Here is a 12,897-nt window from a genome sequence, read left to right as displayed (position 1 = left end):
AATATCACATTTAGCTATTGATTATAGCTTGCCATGTTTTATATATTCCATGTAAGAATGGAATTATAAGGCCACGGTTGTTCCTAAATGGGATGAGGCCAAGCTACTTTATCTTCCTTTTATTATCTTCACCCTTGTGGCAATGCTCAGTCTTGGGCAAAAAACCAGGAAAAATGATTTCTTCTCAGTGTCGTCTGTTCCCGATTATGCTTCTGCCTGATATATTTGGGATGTGCATCCTCTTCAGTCTCAGGTTGAAATGTGACCTGCAGTTTTGGAGGTGGGCCTGGGAGATGTTTGTTCTGAGTCCTGCTTTTCATTGAAGCAGGGGGAGGTGGGAGGTGTTTGGGTCATGGAGGTGGATCCCTCCTGAATGGCTTGTTGCCCTCCTTATGGTAGTCAGTGAGTTCTTGCTCTGGTAGTTCGTGCAAGAGCTGGTTGTTTAAAAGAGTCTACCAACCCCCTCTCTAATCTCTCTTGCTTTCTGTCTTGCCATGTGATACAGCAGCTTCCTCTTCACCATCCACCGTGATTGCAAGCTCCCTGAGGTCCTCACCTGAAGCAGATGCCAGCAGCACACTTCCTGTACAGCCTGCAGAACTGTAAGCTAAGATAAGCCTCTTTTCTTTACAAACTATCCAGTCTCACGTGTTCCTTTATAGCAATGAAAATGAACTAACAAAGAAAATTGGTGCTAATGAGTGGGTTGTTGCTATAAAGATACCCAAAAATGTGGAAGCAGGTTTGGAACTGGGTGATGGGCCGAGGTTGGAAGAGTTAGGAGGGCTCAGATGAAGACAGGAATCTGAGGGAAAGTTTGAAACTTCTTATACACTGGTTAAATGGTTGTGACAAAAATTGTGACATAAATATGAACAGTGAAGGCCAGGCTAATGAGGCCTTGAATGGAAACATGAAGCTAAGTGGGAACTGAAGCATAGATGACCTATGTTATGCCGTAGCAAAGAACATGGCTGTATTGCGTCCATAACCTAGAGTTTGTGGAAGCTTGAGCTTGAGTCATGACCCAGGATATCTGCTTGAGTACATTTCTTAGCAGCAAAGCACACAAGAAGTATTGTGGCTGTTTCTAACAGCCTATGATAAGACATGGGAGTAAAGAAATAGCTTAAAGTGAGAACTTATATTTAAAAGGGAAGCAGAGCATAAAAGTTTGGAAAATTTGCACCCTTGTCATGTGATAGAGAAGGAAAGAGCATTTCCAGGCAAAGAACACAAACAGGCTCTGAAGCAAGCACTTGCTAGATACGTTAGCATGACTCATGGGAGCCAAGCGCTAATATTTATGACAATGAGAAAAAGGCCTTGAAGGCATTTCAGAGATGTGATTGGCCCCATCACAGGCCCAGGGGCCTAAGAGGAAAGAATGGTTTCAGGGACTAGGTTCTGAGTCCTGCTGCCCTGGTCATCTTTGGGATTCTGCTCCCTGCATGCAGACTACTGTTCCAGCCATGGCTCAAAGGGTTCCAGGTACAGCTGGGGATACCACTCCTGAGAGCACAAACTGTAATTCTTGGCAGCTTCCACATGATGTTAAGTCTGCAGGCACACAAAATGCAAAAATGAAAGATGCTTGGCAGATTCTCCTTAGATTTCAGATGTATCAGAAAGTCTGGGTGCCTAGGCAGAAGGCTGCTCCAGGGGTGGAACCCTGCAAAAGGCCCCTACTGGGGTAGTGCCAAGAGGAAAGGTGGGGTTGGAGCCCTCACACAGAGTCCCCACCAGGGTATTACCTAGTGGAGCTGTGAGAACAGGGATGTCACTCTCCAGACACCAGAATGGTAGAGCCACTGGCAGCTTGCACCATCAGCATGAAAAGGATGCAGGTACCAGATTTCAACCAGTGAGAGCAGCCACAGAGGCAGAGCTGCCCAAGGCCTTGGGAGCCCACCTGTTGCCCTAATGTGTCCTGCATGAAGGACATGGAGTCAAAGCAGATTATGTTGGAGCTTTAAGATTTAATGAATACCCTGCTGGGTTTCAGACTTGCGTGGGGTTTGTCGTGCCTTTCCTTTTGGCTGATTTTTTCCTTTGGAATGGGAATGTCTACCCAATGCCTGTAGCGCCATTGTATCTTGGGAGTAAATAACTTGTTTTGATTTTATAGGCTCATGGGTGGAGGGAACTTGGTCTTAAGTCTCAGGTGAGACTTTGGACTTTGAGGTAATGCTGGAATGAATTAAGACTTTGGGGGAGTATTGGGAAGGGATGATTGTATTTTGCAATGTGAGAAGAACTGAGATTTGGGGGGCCAGGGGCAGAATTATACAGTTTGGATGTATGCCCCCTCCACACCTCATGTTGAAATATGACCTCCAATGTTGGAGGCGGGCCTGATGGGAGGTGTTTGGGTCATGGGGACAGATTCCTTATGAATGGCTTGGTGCCATTTCCACAGCAATGAATGAGTTTTTGCTCCAGTGGTTCAAGCAAGATCTAGTTGTTTAAAAGAGCCTGGCACCTGCCCCTGCCTTATTTCCTCTCTCAAGGTATGATACGCTGGCTCCCTCTTTGCCTTCCTCCATGGTTGTAGTTAGCTTCCTGAGGCTCACACCAGAAGCAGATACCAGCACCACATTTCCTGTACATCCCACATAACAGCCAAAATAAAGCTCTTTTCTTTATAAATTACCCAGTTTCTGGTATTCCTCTGTATCAATAAAAACTAACTAACACACTGCCTTATTTCAGTAAGTCACCTTGCTTCAGCCTAAAGCTATGTTAGCTGAATTCAAGTAGGAACAAGTGCTGGGGAGTGATTGTCTATAACAATTTCTACAAACTTTCAGCCTTGAATCGTGGCCCACAAACATACAGAAGTATAGGTATTTATTTCCTAATTACCATTGCTTCTTGTGAATATCTCTCCTCTAAATCCAGGTACAGTGAGAAGGCTGATGTCTAAGGCAGGATCTTGGTACCTCTTGCCATCTAACTATCATTATACTACTCTGATTTTGGTACAACAATAATTGCCACAGTTTTGGTAATGAACATAATTTGAGGTTACATATATTTATTCTGTGCTGGCAACTCTTATGCCAGTGCCTTAATTGGTTTTGTTGGAGTGAGGTCAAAGCCTTGGGTATATAAAGCAATTAATACCTTTTGGCATTTTGCATCAATCACTGGAGCTTCATCAATTTTTGATCAACTATGTTATGTACATATTTACTGAACACAGGCTGTAATGATTTATGTGCTTTCAACTGAGGGATGGCCAAGAAAATGCAAATTGCTCGAAGTTAAAGAGAAATCTACAACTGAGGGATGGCCAAGAAAATGCAAATTGCTTGAAGTTAAAGAGAAATCTATCAAATGTTCAGTCTTTTCTACAATAGCTAAGTGTTGAACCAAGTTGGAAAATAAAGGCAAATTTAACCTCTTACCTCTGTAAAATAATCACAAGCTTTACCTAGTCCAAATTTTTAGGTGAGAGATTTTCAGATGGGTTTTGCATTGTTTTTTGGCTGTGCACTATTTGTTTCTCTTAAGATATGTAGGAATACACAGAACTGGTCAGCATTTTGCCACTACATAATCCTTAATCATCTTAAATATGTGAAAGTAAAAGGCAAAAATATATAATTACAATTCTGGTCTTTAACTAAAATACTGAAAGAAAGACTTGTTTTATTTGTGACCAAGAGTCACAATTTCATCTTCTTTTTCAGATGTAACATGTAGTGGACCATGAAAACAGTTATGAAAAAGAGCTTTCTTTGAAGCCTAACTCATATTACTTGCTTACTGGTGCACACTCTTTTCATAACTTTATCATCATGATTCTAGCTCCACCTGATTTGAACAGAAACTGATGATGGGTAGAAGGGAGCCTTGTAGAATGTTATTTCCTACCGGAGTATCCAAAAAAAAGGTTGTAAAGGAAAACCCAAGTAGATCCTTTGCAGACTGACACTTTTAAAAAAATTCTTATTTCTATGTTTCTGTAAGTTATTGGGGGTACAGGTGGTATTTGGTTACATGAGTAAGTTTTTTAGTGGTAATTTGTGAGGTTTTGGTTCACCCATCACCCAACCAGTACACACGGCACCTTATTTGTAGTCTTTTATCCCTCGCCCCACTCCCAGTCTTCCCTGACAAGTTTGCAAAGTCCACTGTGTCATTCTTATGCCTTTACGTCCTCATAGCTTAGCCTCCACATATCAGTGAGAACATTCAATGTTTGGTTTTCCATTCCTGAGTTACTTCACTTAGAATAATAGTCTCCAGTCTCATCCAGGTCACTGCAAATGTTTTTAATCCATTCCTTTTTATGGCTGCATAGTATTTCATTATATATATATATATAAAGTTTCTTTATCTATTTGTTGATTGATAAGCATTTGGGTGGTTCCACGATTTTGCAATTGTGAATTGTGCTGCTGTAAACATGCGTGTGCAAGTATCTTTTTCAAGTCATGTCCTCTTTTCCTCTGGGTAGACACCCAATAGTGGGATTGCTGGATCAAATGGTAGTTCCACTTTTAGTTCTTTAAGGAATCTCCACACTGTTTTCCATAGTCGCTATACTAGTTTACCTTCCCACCAGCAGTGTAGAAGTGTTCCCTGATCACTGCATCCACACCAACATCTACTCTTTTTTTAATTTTTTTGATTATGGCCATTCTTGCCGTAATAAGGTGATATCATATTGTGGTTTTGATTTGCATTTCCCTGATCATTAGTTATGTTAAGCATTTTTTCATACGTTTGTTGGCCATTTGTATATCTTCTTTTGAGAACTGTCTACTCATGTCTTCAGGCCACTTTTTGATGGGATTGTTTGTTTGTTTGTTTGTTTTTGCGGATTTCTTTGAGTTCGTTGTAGATTTTGGATATTAGTCTTTGAAGATTTTCTCCCCCTCTGTGGGTTGTCTGTTTACTCTGCTAACTGTTCCTTTTGCCATGCAAAGACTCTTTAGTTTAATTAGGTCCCAGCTATTTATCTTTGTTTTTATTGCATTTGCTTTTGGATTCTTGGTCATGAAATCCTTGCCTAAGCCAATGTCTAGAAGAGTTTTTCCAGTGTTGTCATCTAGAGTTTTTATAGTTTCAGGTCTTACGTTTAAGTCCTTAATCCACCTTGAGTTGATTTTTGTATAAGGTGAGAAATGAAGATCTAGTTTCATTCTCCTACATGTGGCTAGCCAATTATTCCAGCACCATTTGTTGAAAAGACTGTCCTTTCCCCAGTTTTTGTTTTTGTTTACTTTGTTGAAGATCAGTTGGCTACAAGTATTTGGATTTATTTCTGGGTTCTCTATTCTGTTCCATTGGTTTATGTGCTTATTTTTATACCAGTACCATACTGTTTTGGTGACTATCATCTTATAGTATAGTTTGAAATCAGGTAGTGTGATGCCTCTAGATTTGTTCTTTTTGCTTAGTCTTGCTTTGGCTATGTGGGCTCAGCTTTGGTTCCTTATGAATTTTAGAATTTGGTTTTCTAACTTTGTGAAGAATGATGTTGGTATTTTGATGGGGATTGTGTTTTTGGTAGTATGGTCCTTTTCATAATGTTGATTGTACCCATCCATGAGCATGGGGTATGTTGCCATTTGTTTGTGTAATCTATGATTTCTTTCAGCAGTGTTTTGTGGTTTTCCTTGTAGAGGTTTTTTGACTCCTTTGTTAGGTATATTCCTAAGTTTTGTGGGTTTTTTTTTTCTTTTTTTTTTGTAGTTATTGCAAAAGGTGGTGAGAGTGCTTGATTTGATTCTCCACTTGGTCACTGTTGGTATATAGAAGAGCTACTGATTTGGGTACACTAATCTTGTATCTGGAATCTTTGCTGAATTATTCTATCAGTTATAGGAGCTATCTGGAGGAGACCTAAGGGTTTTCAAGGTAAATGATCACATTGTCAGCAAACAGAAACAGTTTGACTTCCTTTTTACCAGTTTGGGTGTCCTTTATTTCTTTCTCTTGTCTGATTGCTCTGGCTAGTACTTCCAGTACTATGTTGAAGAGGAGTGGTGAGAATGGGCATCCTTGTCTTGTTCCCATTCTCAGAGGGAATGCTTTCAACTTTTCCCCATTCAGTATTATGTTGGCTGTGGGTTTGTCATAGATGACTTCTATTACATTAAGCTATGTCCCTTGTATGCTGATTTTGCTGAGCGTTTTAAACATAAAGGGATGTTGGATTTTGTCAAATGCTTTTTCTGCATGTATTGATATGATCATGTGATTTTTGTTTTTAATTGTGTTTATGTGGTATATCACATTTATTGACTTTCATATATTAAACCATCCCTGCATCCCTGGTATGAAACCCACTTTATCACAGTGGATTATCTTTTTGATATGTTGTTGGATTTGTTTAGCTAGTATTTTGTTAAGGGTTTTAGCATCTATGTTCATCAAGGATATCAGTCTGTAGTTTTCTTTTTTGATTGTATCCTTTCCTGGTTGGTATTAGGGTGATACTGACTTCATAGAATGAATTAGGAAGGGTTCCTTCTTTCTCTGTCTTGTGGAATAGTGTCAAAAGGATTGGTACCAATTTTTTGAACATCTGGTAGAATTCTGCTGTGAATCTGTCTGGTCCTGGATCTTTTTTTGTTGGTAATTTTTAAATTACCATTTCAGTCTCACTACTTACTAGTTACTGATCTGTTCAGGATGTCTGTTTCTTCCTGATTTAAACTAGGAGGGTTATATTTTTCTAGGAATTTATCCATCTCTTCTAGGTTTTCTAATTTATGTGTGTAAAGGTATTCATAGTAGCTTTTAATAATCTTTTGTATTTCAGTGGTGTCAGTTGTAATATCTCCTGTTTCATTTCTTAGTGAGGTTATTTGGATTTTCTCCCTTCTTTTTTTGGTTAATCTTGCTAATGGTATATCAATTTTATTTCTCTTTTCAGAGAACCAGCTTTTTGTTTCATTTATTTTTTGTATTTTGTTTGTTTGTTTCTATTTTATTTAGTTCTTCTCTGTTCTTGGTTCTTTTTTTTTGCTGGGTTTGCTTTTGGTTTGTTCTTGTCTGTCTAGTTTCTTGAGATATCACTTAGATTGTCTGTGCTCTTTCAGACTTTCTGATGTAGCTGTTGAGGGCTATGAACTTTTCTCTTAGCACTGCATTATCTATATTCCAGAGGTTTTGATATGTTGTGTCATTATTATCATTCAGTTTAAAGAATTTTTTAAATTTCCATCTTAATTTCACTTTTGACCCAATGCTTATTCAGGAGCAGGTTATTTAATTTCCATGTATTTATGTGATTTTTAAAGTTACTTTTGGAGTTGATTTCCAGTTTTATTCCACTGTGGTCAGAGATAGTGCTTGATATGATTTCAATTTTTTTCAATCTATTGAGGCTCATTTCATGACCTGTCATGTGGCCTATCTTGGAGAAAGCTTCAGGAGCTGTTGAATAGAATGTGTATTCTGCAGTTGTTGGTTAAAATGTTCTCTCTCTGTGTGTAGATAGATAGATAGATAGATAGATAGATAGATAGATAGATATAGATAGATAGAGAGATAGATATAGATATATCTGTTAAGTCCCTTTGTTCCAGGGTATAGTTTAAGTCCATTGTTTCTTTGTTGCCTTTGGTCTTGATGACCTGTCTAGTGCTGTCAGTGGAGTATTGAAGTCTCTCACTATTATTGTGTTGCTGTCTATCTCATTTCTTAGGTCTATTAGTAATTGTTTTATACATTTGGGAGCTCCAATGTTAGGTGCATCTGTGTTTAGGATTGTGATATTTTCATTTTGGACAAGGCCTTTCGCCACTATATAATGTCACTCTTTGTCTCTTTTAACCACTGGTGCTTTAAAATCTGTTGTATCTCATACAAGAATAGTTACTCATGCTTGATTTTGGTGTCCATTTGCATGAAATGCCTTTTTGCACCCCTTTAAGTTTATGTGAGTCCTTATGTGTTAGGTGAGTTTCTTAAAGGCAGAAGATAGTTGGTTTGTGAGTTCTTATCCATTCTTCGGTTCTGTATCTTTTAAGTGGAGCATTTAGGTCACTTGCATTCAATGGTAGTATTGAAATGTGAGGTACCATTGTATTAATCATGCTCTTTATTGCCTGTGTACTTTGTTTTTGTTTTTTAACTTGTGTTTTTGTTTTATAGGTTCTGTGTGATTTGTGCTTTAAAGAGGTTCTGTTCTGAAGCGTTTCCAGCATTTAGAGCTCCTTTTAGTAGTTCTTATAGTTGTGGCTTGGTAATGGTGAATTCTCTCAACATTTGTTTGCTTGAAAATGACTGCATCTTTTCTTCATATATGATGTTTAGTTTCACTGGATACAAAATTCTTGGCTGATAATTGTTTTGTTTGAGGAGGCTGAAGATAAGGCCCCAATCTCTTCTAGCTTATAGAGTTTCTGCTGAGAAATCTGATGTTAATCTGGTAAGTTTTCCTATGTAGGTTACTTAGTGGTTTTATCTCACAGCTCTTAAGATTCTTTCCTCACCTTTGGATAACCTGATAACACTGTGCCTAGGCACATTGAGTCTTTTTGCCATGAATTTCCCAGGTGTCCTTTGTACTTCTTGTATTTGGATATCTAGGTCTCTAGCAAGACTGGGGAAGTTTTCCTTGATTATGTTTTCCAAGCTTTTAGAATTATATGTAGGTGTCCTTTGTACTTCTTGTACTTGGATATCTAGGTCTCTAGCAAGACTGGGGAAGTTTTCCTTGATTATGTTTTCCAAGCTTTTAGAATTGTCTTTTTTCTCAGGAACACCGATTATTCTTCAGTTTGGTCATTTAACATAATCCCAGACTTCTTGGAGGCTTTGTTCATATTTTCTTATCCTTTTTTTTTTTGGTCTTTGTCAGATTGGGTTAATTAAAAGACCTTGTCTTCAAGCTCTGAATTGCTTTCCCTTAATTGTTCTATTCTTTTCTTTTGTGAGATTTTCTAGAGAATTTCGCATTTCTAAAAGCATGTCCAAAGTTTCCTGAATTTTTTATTGTTTTTTCATTAAGCTATCTATTTTGTTGAATATTTCTCCCTTCACTTCTTGTATCATTTTTTGGATTTCCTTGCATTGGGCTTTGCCTTTCTCTGGTCCCTCCCTGTTTAGCTTAATAACTAACCTCCTGAAGTCTTTTTCACGTAAATCAGGGATTTCTTCTTGGTTTGGATCCATGGCTGCTGAAGTAGTATGATTTTGGGGGGTTGTTGACGAGCCTTGTTTTATTTGTATTACCAAAGTTGGTTTTCTGGTTCCCTCTCATTTGGTAGTCTCTGTGAGAGCGAAGTTCTAGGGCTGAAGGCTGATGTTCAGATTTTTTTGTCCCACAGGGTTTTCCCTTAATGTAGTTCTCTCCCCCTTTTCCTGTGGATGTGGCTTCCTCTGCAGTGATTGTTGTCTGTCTTCTGCATCTGGCCACCCAGTGAGTCTACCTGGGTCTGAGTTGGTACTGGGGGTTGTCTGCACAGAGCCCTGTGATGTGAACCATCTATGGGTCTCTCACCCATGGATACCAGCACCTGTTCAAGTGGCAGTGGTTGTGGGTACAATGAACTCCACTGAGTGTCCTTAGCTTTGGTGGTTTAATGCTCTATTTTTGTGCTGGTTGGCCTCCTGCCAGGAGGTAGTGCTTCCCAGGAAGCATCAGCTTCCTGGGAAGGTGATACAGATTGACACATTAAATCAAGTAGTGTTATGGAGAGGGACTGGTGGTGGGCAGGGCCCTAGAACTCGCAAGATTATATGCCCTTTTTCTTCCAGTATCAGAGTGGGTAGGTAAGGACCATCAGGTGGGGGTGGGGCTAGGTGCGTCTGAGCTCAGACTCTTGTTGGGCAGGTCTTGCTGTAGTTGCTGTGGGGGGTAGAGGTGAGATTCCCAGGTCACTGGAGTTGTGTACCTAGGAGAATTATGGCTGCCTCTGCTGAGTCATGCAGTTTGTCAGGGAAGTAGGAGAAAGCTGGCAATCACAGGCCTCACACAGCTCCTACACAAACCAAAGGGCCAGTATCACTCCCACCATGCCCTCCACAAAAGCCCTATGTCTGTTTCCAAGTGGAGGGAAAGACAGGCTTGAAAACTTGCCCAAGACTTTCTGCCTCCAAGAGTATTTTGGGGTCTCCTGGGTCCTGTAGGAGCAGTCTGCTTCCTTCAGAGGGTCTGTGGGCCTCTCAGAATTGCTGCTTTGTTCTTGCAGTCGATCTGGAGTTTTATCTGTACAATTTATTCATTAAAACTATGAGTATTGCTATAGACTAAATGTTTATTTTCCCAAACATGTTGACTACTAAGCCCAGTGTGTGATGTTTAGGTGTGAAGCTTTGGGAGGTGATACAGATTGACACATTAAATCAAGTAGTGACCTTTTTGAGAGAGGGCTTTTGCTAATGAGGACTTTTACTTTCAATTCACTCATGTACTTTCAGTTTCCTTTGTGGCCAGGTAACTGGGTGCAAGCTTCAGCTTGACACCTTGATTTTAAATATATCGGAGATTTTTGTGATTTGTCCTGTACCTCAGGGTTATTGGCCTGTTCTAGGCACATTTTCAGGTGAGAACTGAGTCAGGTCTCTGTGAGACTGGGATGTGAATGAAAAAGAGTATGTCTCTTTCTTGACTCTTCATGTCTTCTTAGAGATGTTTTGATTCCTTCATATCACTCAGAGGTGCAGCCAAATAAATAAATAAAAGAGGAAGCTCAAACGCGATTCTAGAAGCCAGCTGCCAAATCTTGAAATAGCCCAACCTAAGACTGGGCAGCAGCAATGATATGCTGCAAAGGAGCAGCGTTCTTTTCTGCCAACACCATAATCATTGAAGAGTCTTCATATTATTGGGAAATAAACAAGTAATCCATCTCTTTTTTAAAGATGGCGGATCTGGCAAGAGCATCAAAATTCTTAGTTTCAGAAGCTCTTATTTAGACCCCCATCCTGTATTCCCATTCAGGCTTCAGGTCTTTGCTCTGTTCTTGGCTTGCCACAGGGAAAAGTGGCCAAGCCAGAATTCTCACCTGGTTTGGCTGCAAGCGCAGTCCCCCTTTTTCCAGCCTTTCCTTGTTAATTATCAGCACAGACAACCCCCAATGTGGTAAAACTCAATAAAACCCTCACAGACCTCAAGCAATGAGGAAAATAAGTTTTAAAAAAATGTCTGCCATGGAAACTAATTGTGCGCTTTTAATTAATTGCTCCAATTAGTCTCACTTTTTTCAGTTCTGCTACTCTATAACAATGTCAGCTGGGATACTTCTGGAAGTGGAAATTGCTATAATGGTCAGGTACTTGTCAATTAAAACTCTTACTATGTGCAATTAGCTCCTCTTCATGTTTTCATGGCAACCCTGGAGAGTGTAACAGGCGGCATGGATACAGCCTTACCACAACTGTAATGAATGGTGTCAATCCATTTCTACTCTTGTAATTTTGAGAGCATGCAAATTTATTATACAGAAAAGCAAAGTATCTAAGACAGTACAATCAATGATGTTTTACTCTACATTTGTGATAATGTTAAAAGACCTAGTCGTTCCCCTTTGTTATTACATTTTGACAAACAATACAAAGAGCATAACTGGTGGATAGTTAAGGGTTTAGAAAAAAGTGTCTTTCAAACATCTCAACTGCCCACTTTGGAAGCATCGTTAACACATTTTTGATGTCACTATCTGTGATTGGCAGATTTATTCGGTCATTACAGCCAGGCTACCTGGCTTTCTTTCTTTCTTTTTTGTCACAAATAAGAAAAATGAGGTTAGGCTAGCTTTAATTATAGATCTGGGACTCCTAAAACTTTTTTTTTCCCCAAATATTCACCCTTTTCCTTCTGTAGCCTAAAATTTTACAATGCAATATAATGTGCTATCAAATAGAGATAGAGCAGCATGACAGTTATTGTATGATTACTGAATAATTAGAATTCTTTCTACCACAATCTGTTTCTTCAAGTTATTGTGAATTATTAAAAGCATACAGAAAAGTGCACAAAACATTTAAATATCTAGCTCAGTGGGTAATCACAGTCAACCCCAGACCAAGTAGTAAAACACTGACAGAGGCCCAGGAGTCCTCCTCTTAGGTTCTCCCAATCACTCCTTCCTGCCCCTAAAAGCCTACTGCTTTGAAGAAATTGTACCAGTGACATTCAACTTTGATTTTTATGGTTTGAGAAGATGCCTGTTGTTCTCATTGCTTTTTTGAAAGTATATTAGTCAGGGTTCTCTTAGAAGGACAGAACTAATAGGACTAATGAGAGAGGGAGAGGGAAGTTTATTACGTATTAACTTCCATGATCACGCGGTTCCACAGTAGGCTGTCTGTGAGCTGAGGAGCAAGGAGAGCCATTCCAAGTCCCAAAACTGAAGAACTTGGAGTCCGATGTTTGAAGGTAGACAGCATCCAGCACGGGAGAAAGATGTAGGCTGGGAGGGTAGGCCTGTCTCATCACTTCACGTTTTTCTGCACACTTTATATTCGCTGGTGGCTGATTAAATGGTGCCCGCCTAATTAAGGGTGAGTCTGTCCTCCCCAGCCCACTGACGCAGTGTTAATCTCCTTTGGCAGCACCCTCACAGACACCACAGACACGCCCAGGATCAATATTGCATCCTTCAATCCAATCAAGTTGACACTCAGTATCAGCCATCACAGAAAGCAATTTTCTTTTTACTCTGGCTTTATTTAAAATTTCTCTTTTTATATCTGATGTTCCATAGTTTTACCATGATATGCCTAAAACTTATCTTCAGAATTTTTCCTTTAAACTTATTCTTTAACTTGTTGGAGTTAATAAAACTTCTTGAACCCACACTTTGTTGTTTTTCATCATTTTGGAAAATTCTCAGCTATTGTTTCTTCAACTGTTGCGTTGGTGTCATTCTTTTTCTCCTTTTCCTTCAGTATTTCAGATGCGTCTTAGAGATTTTCACTTCCCACTTA

The 12,897-nt window shown here is 39.4% G+C and overlaps 1 long non-coding RNA gene across 1 annotated transcript in view; it reads left to right on the top strand.

Moving 5' to 3' along the window:
- The first annotated feature begins 478 nt into the window (after positions 1-478).
- Positions 479-12,897, top strand: part of LOC119466771 — a 56,138-nt gene continuing 43,719 nt past the window's right edge. Inside the window, exons 1-2 of the long non-coding RNA XR_005195235.1 lie at positions 479-602; positions 1,398-1,527. This is a non-coding gene — a long non-coding RNA (uncharacterized LOC119466771). The remainder of the gene's footprint in view (positions 603-1,397; positions 1,528-12,897) is intronic.

The sequence above is a fragment of the Cebus imitator genome, unplaced genomic scaffold (genome assembly GCF_001604975.1).
Source record: "Cebus imitator isolate Cc_AM_T3 unplaced genomic scaffold, Cebus_imitator-1.0 Scaffold227, whole genome shotgun sequence".
Taxonomy (NCBI): Eukaryota; Metazoa; Chordata; class Mammalia; order Primates; family Cebidae; genus Cebus; species Cebus imitator.
Note: the sequence above shows the minus strand (reverse complement) of the source record. Positions and strands in the feature narration are given on the sequence as shown.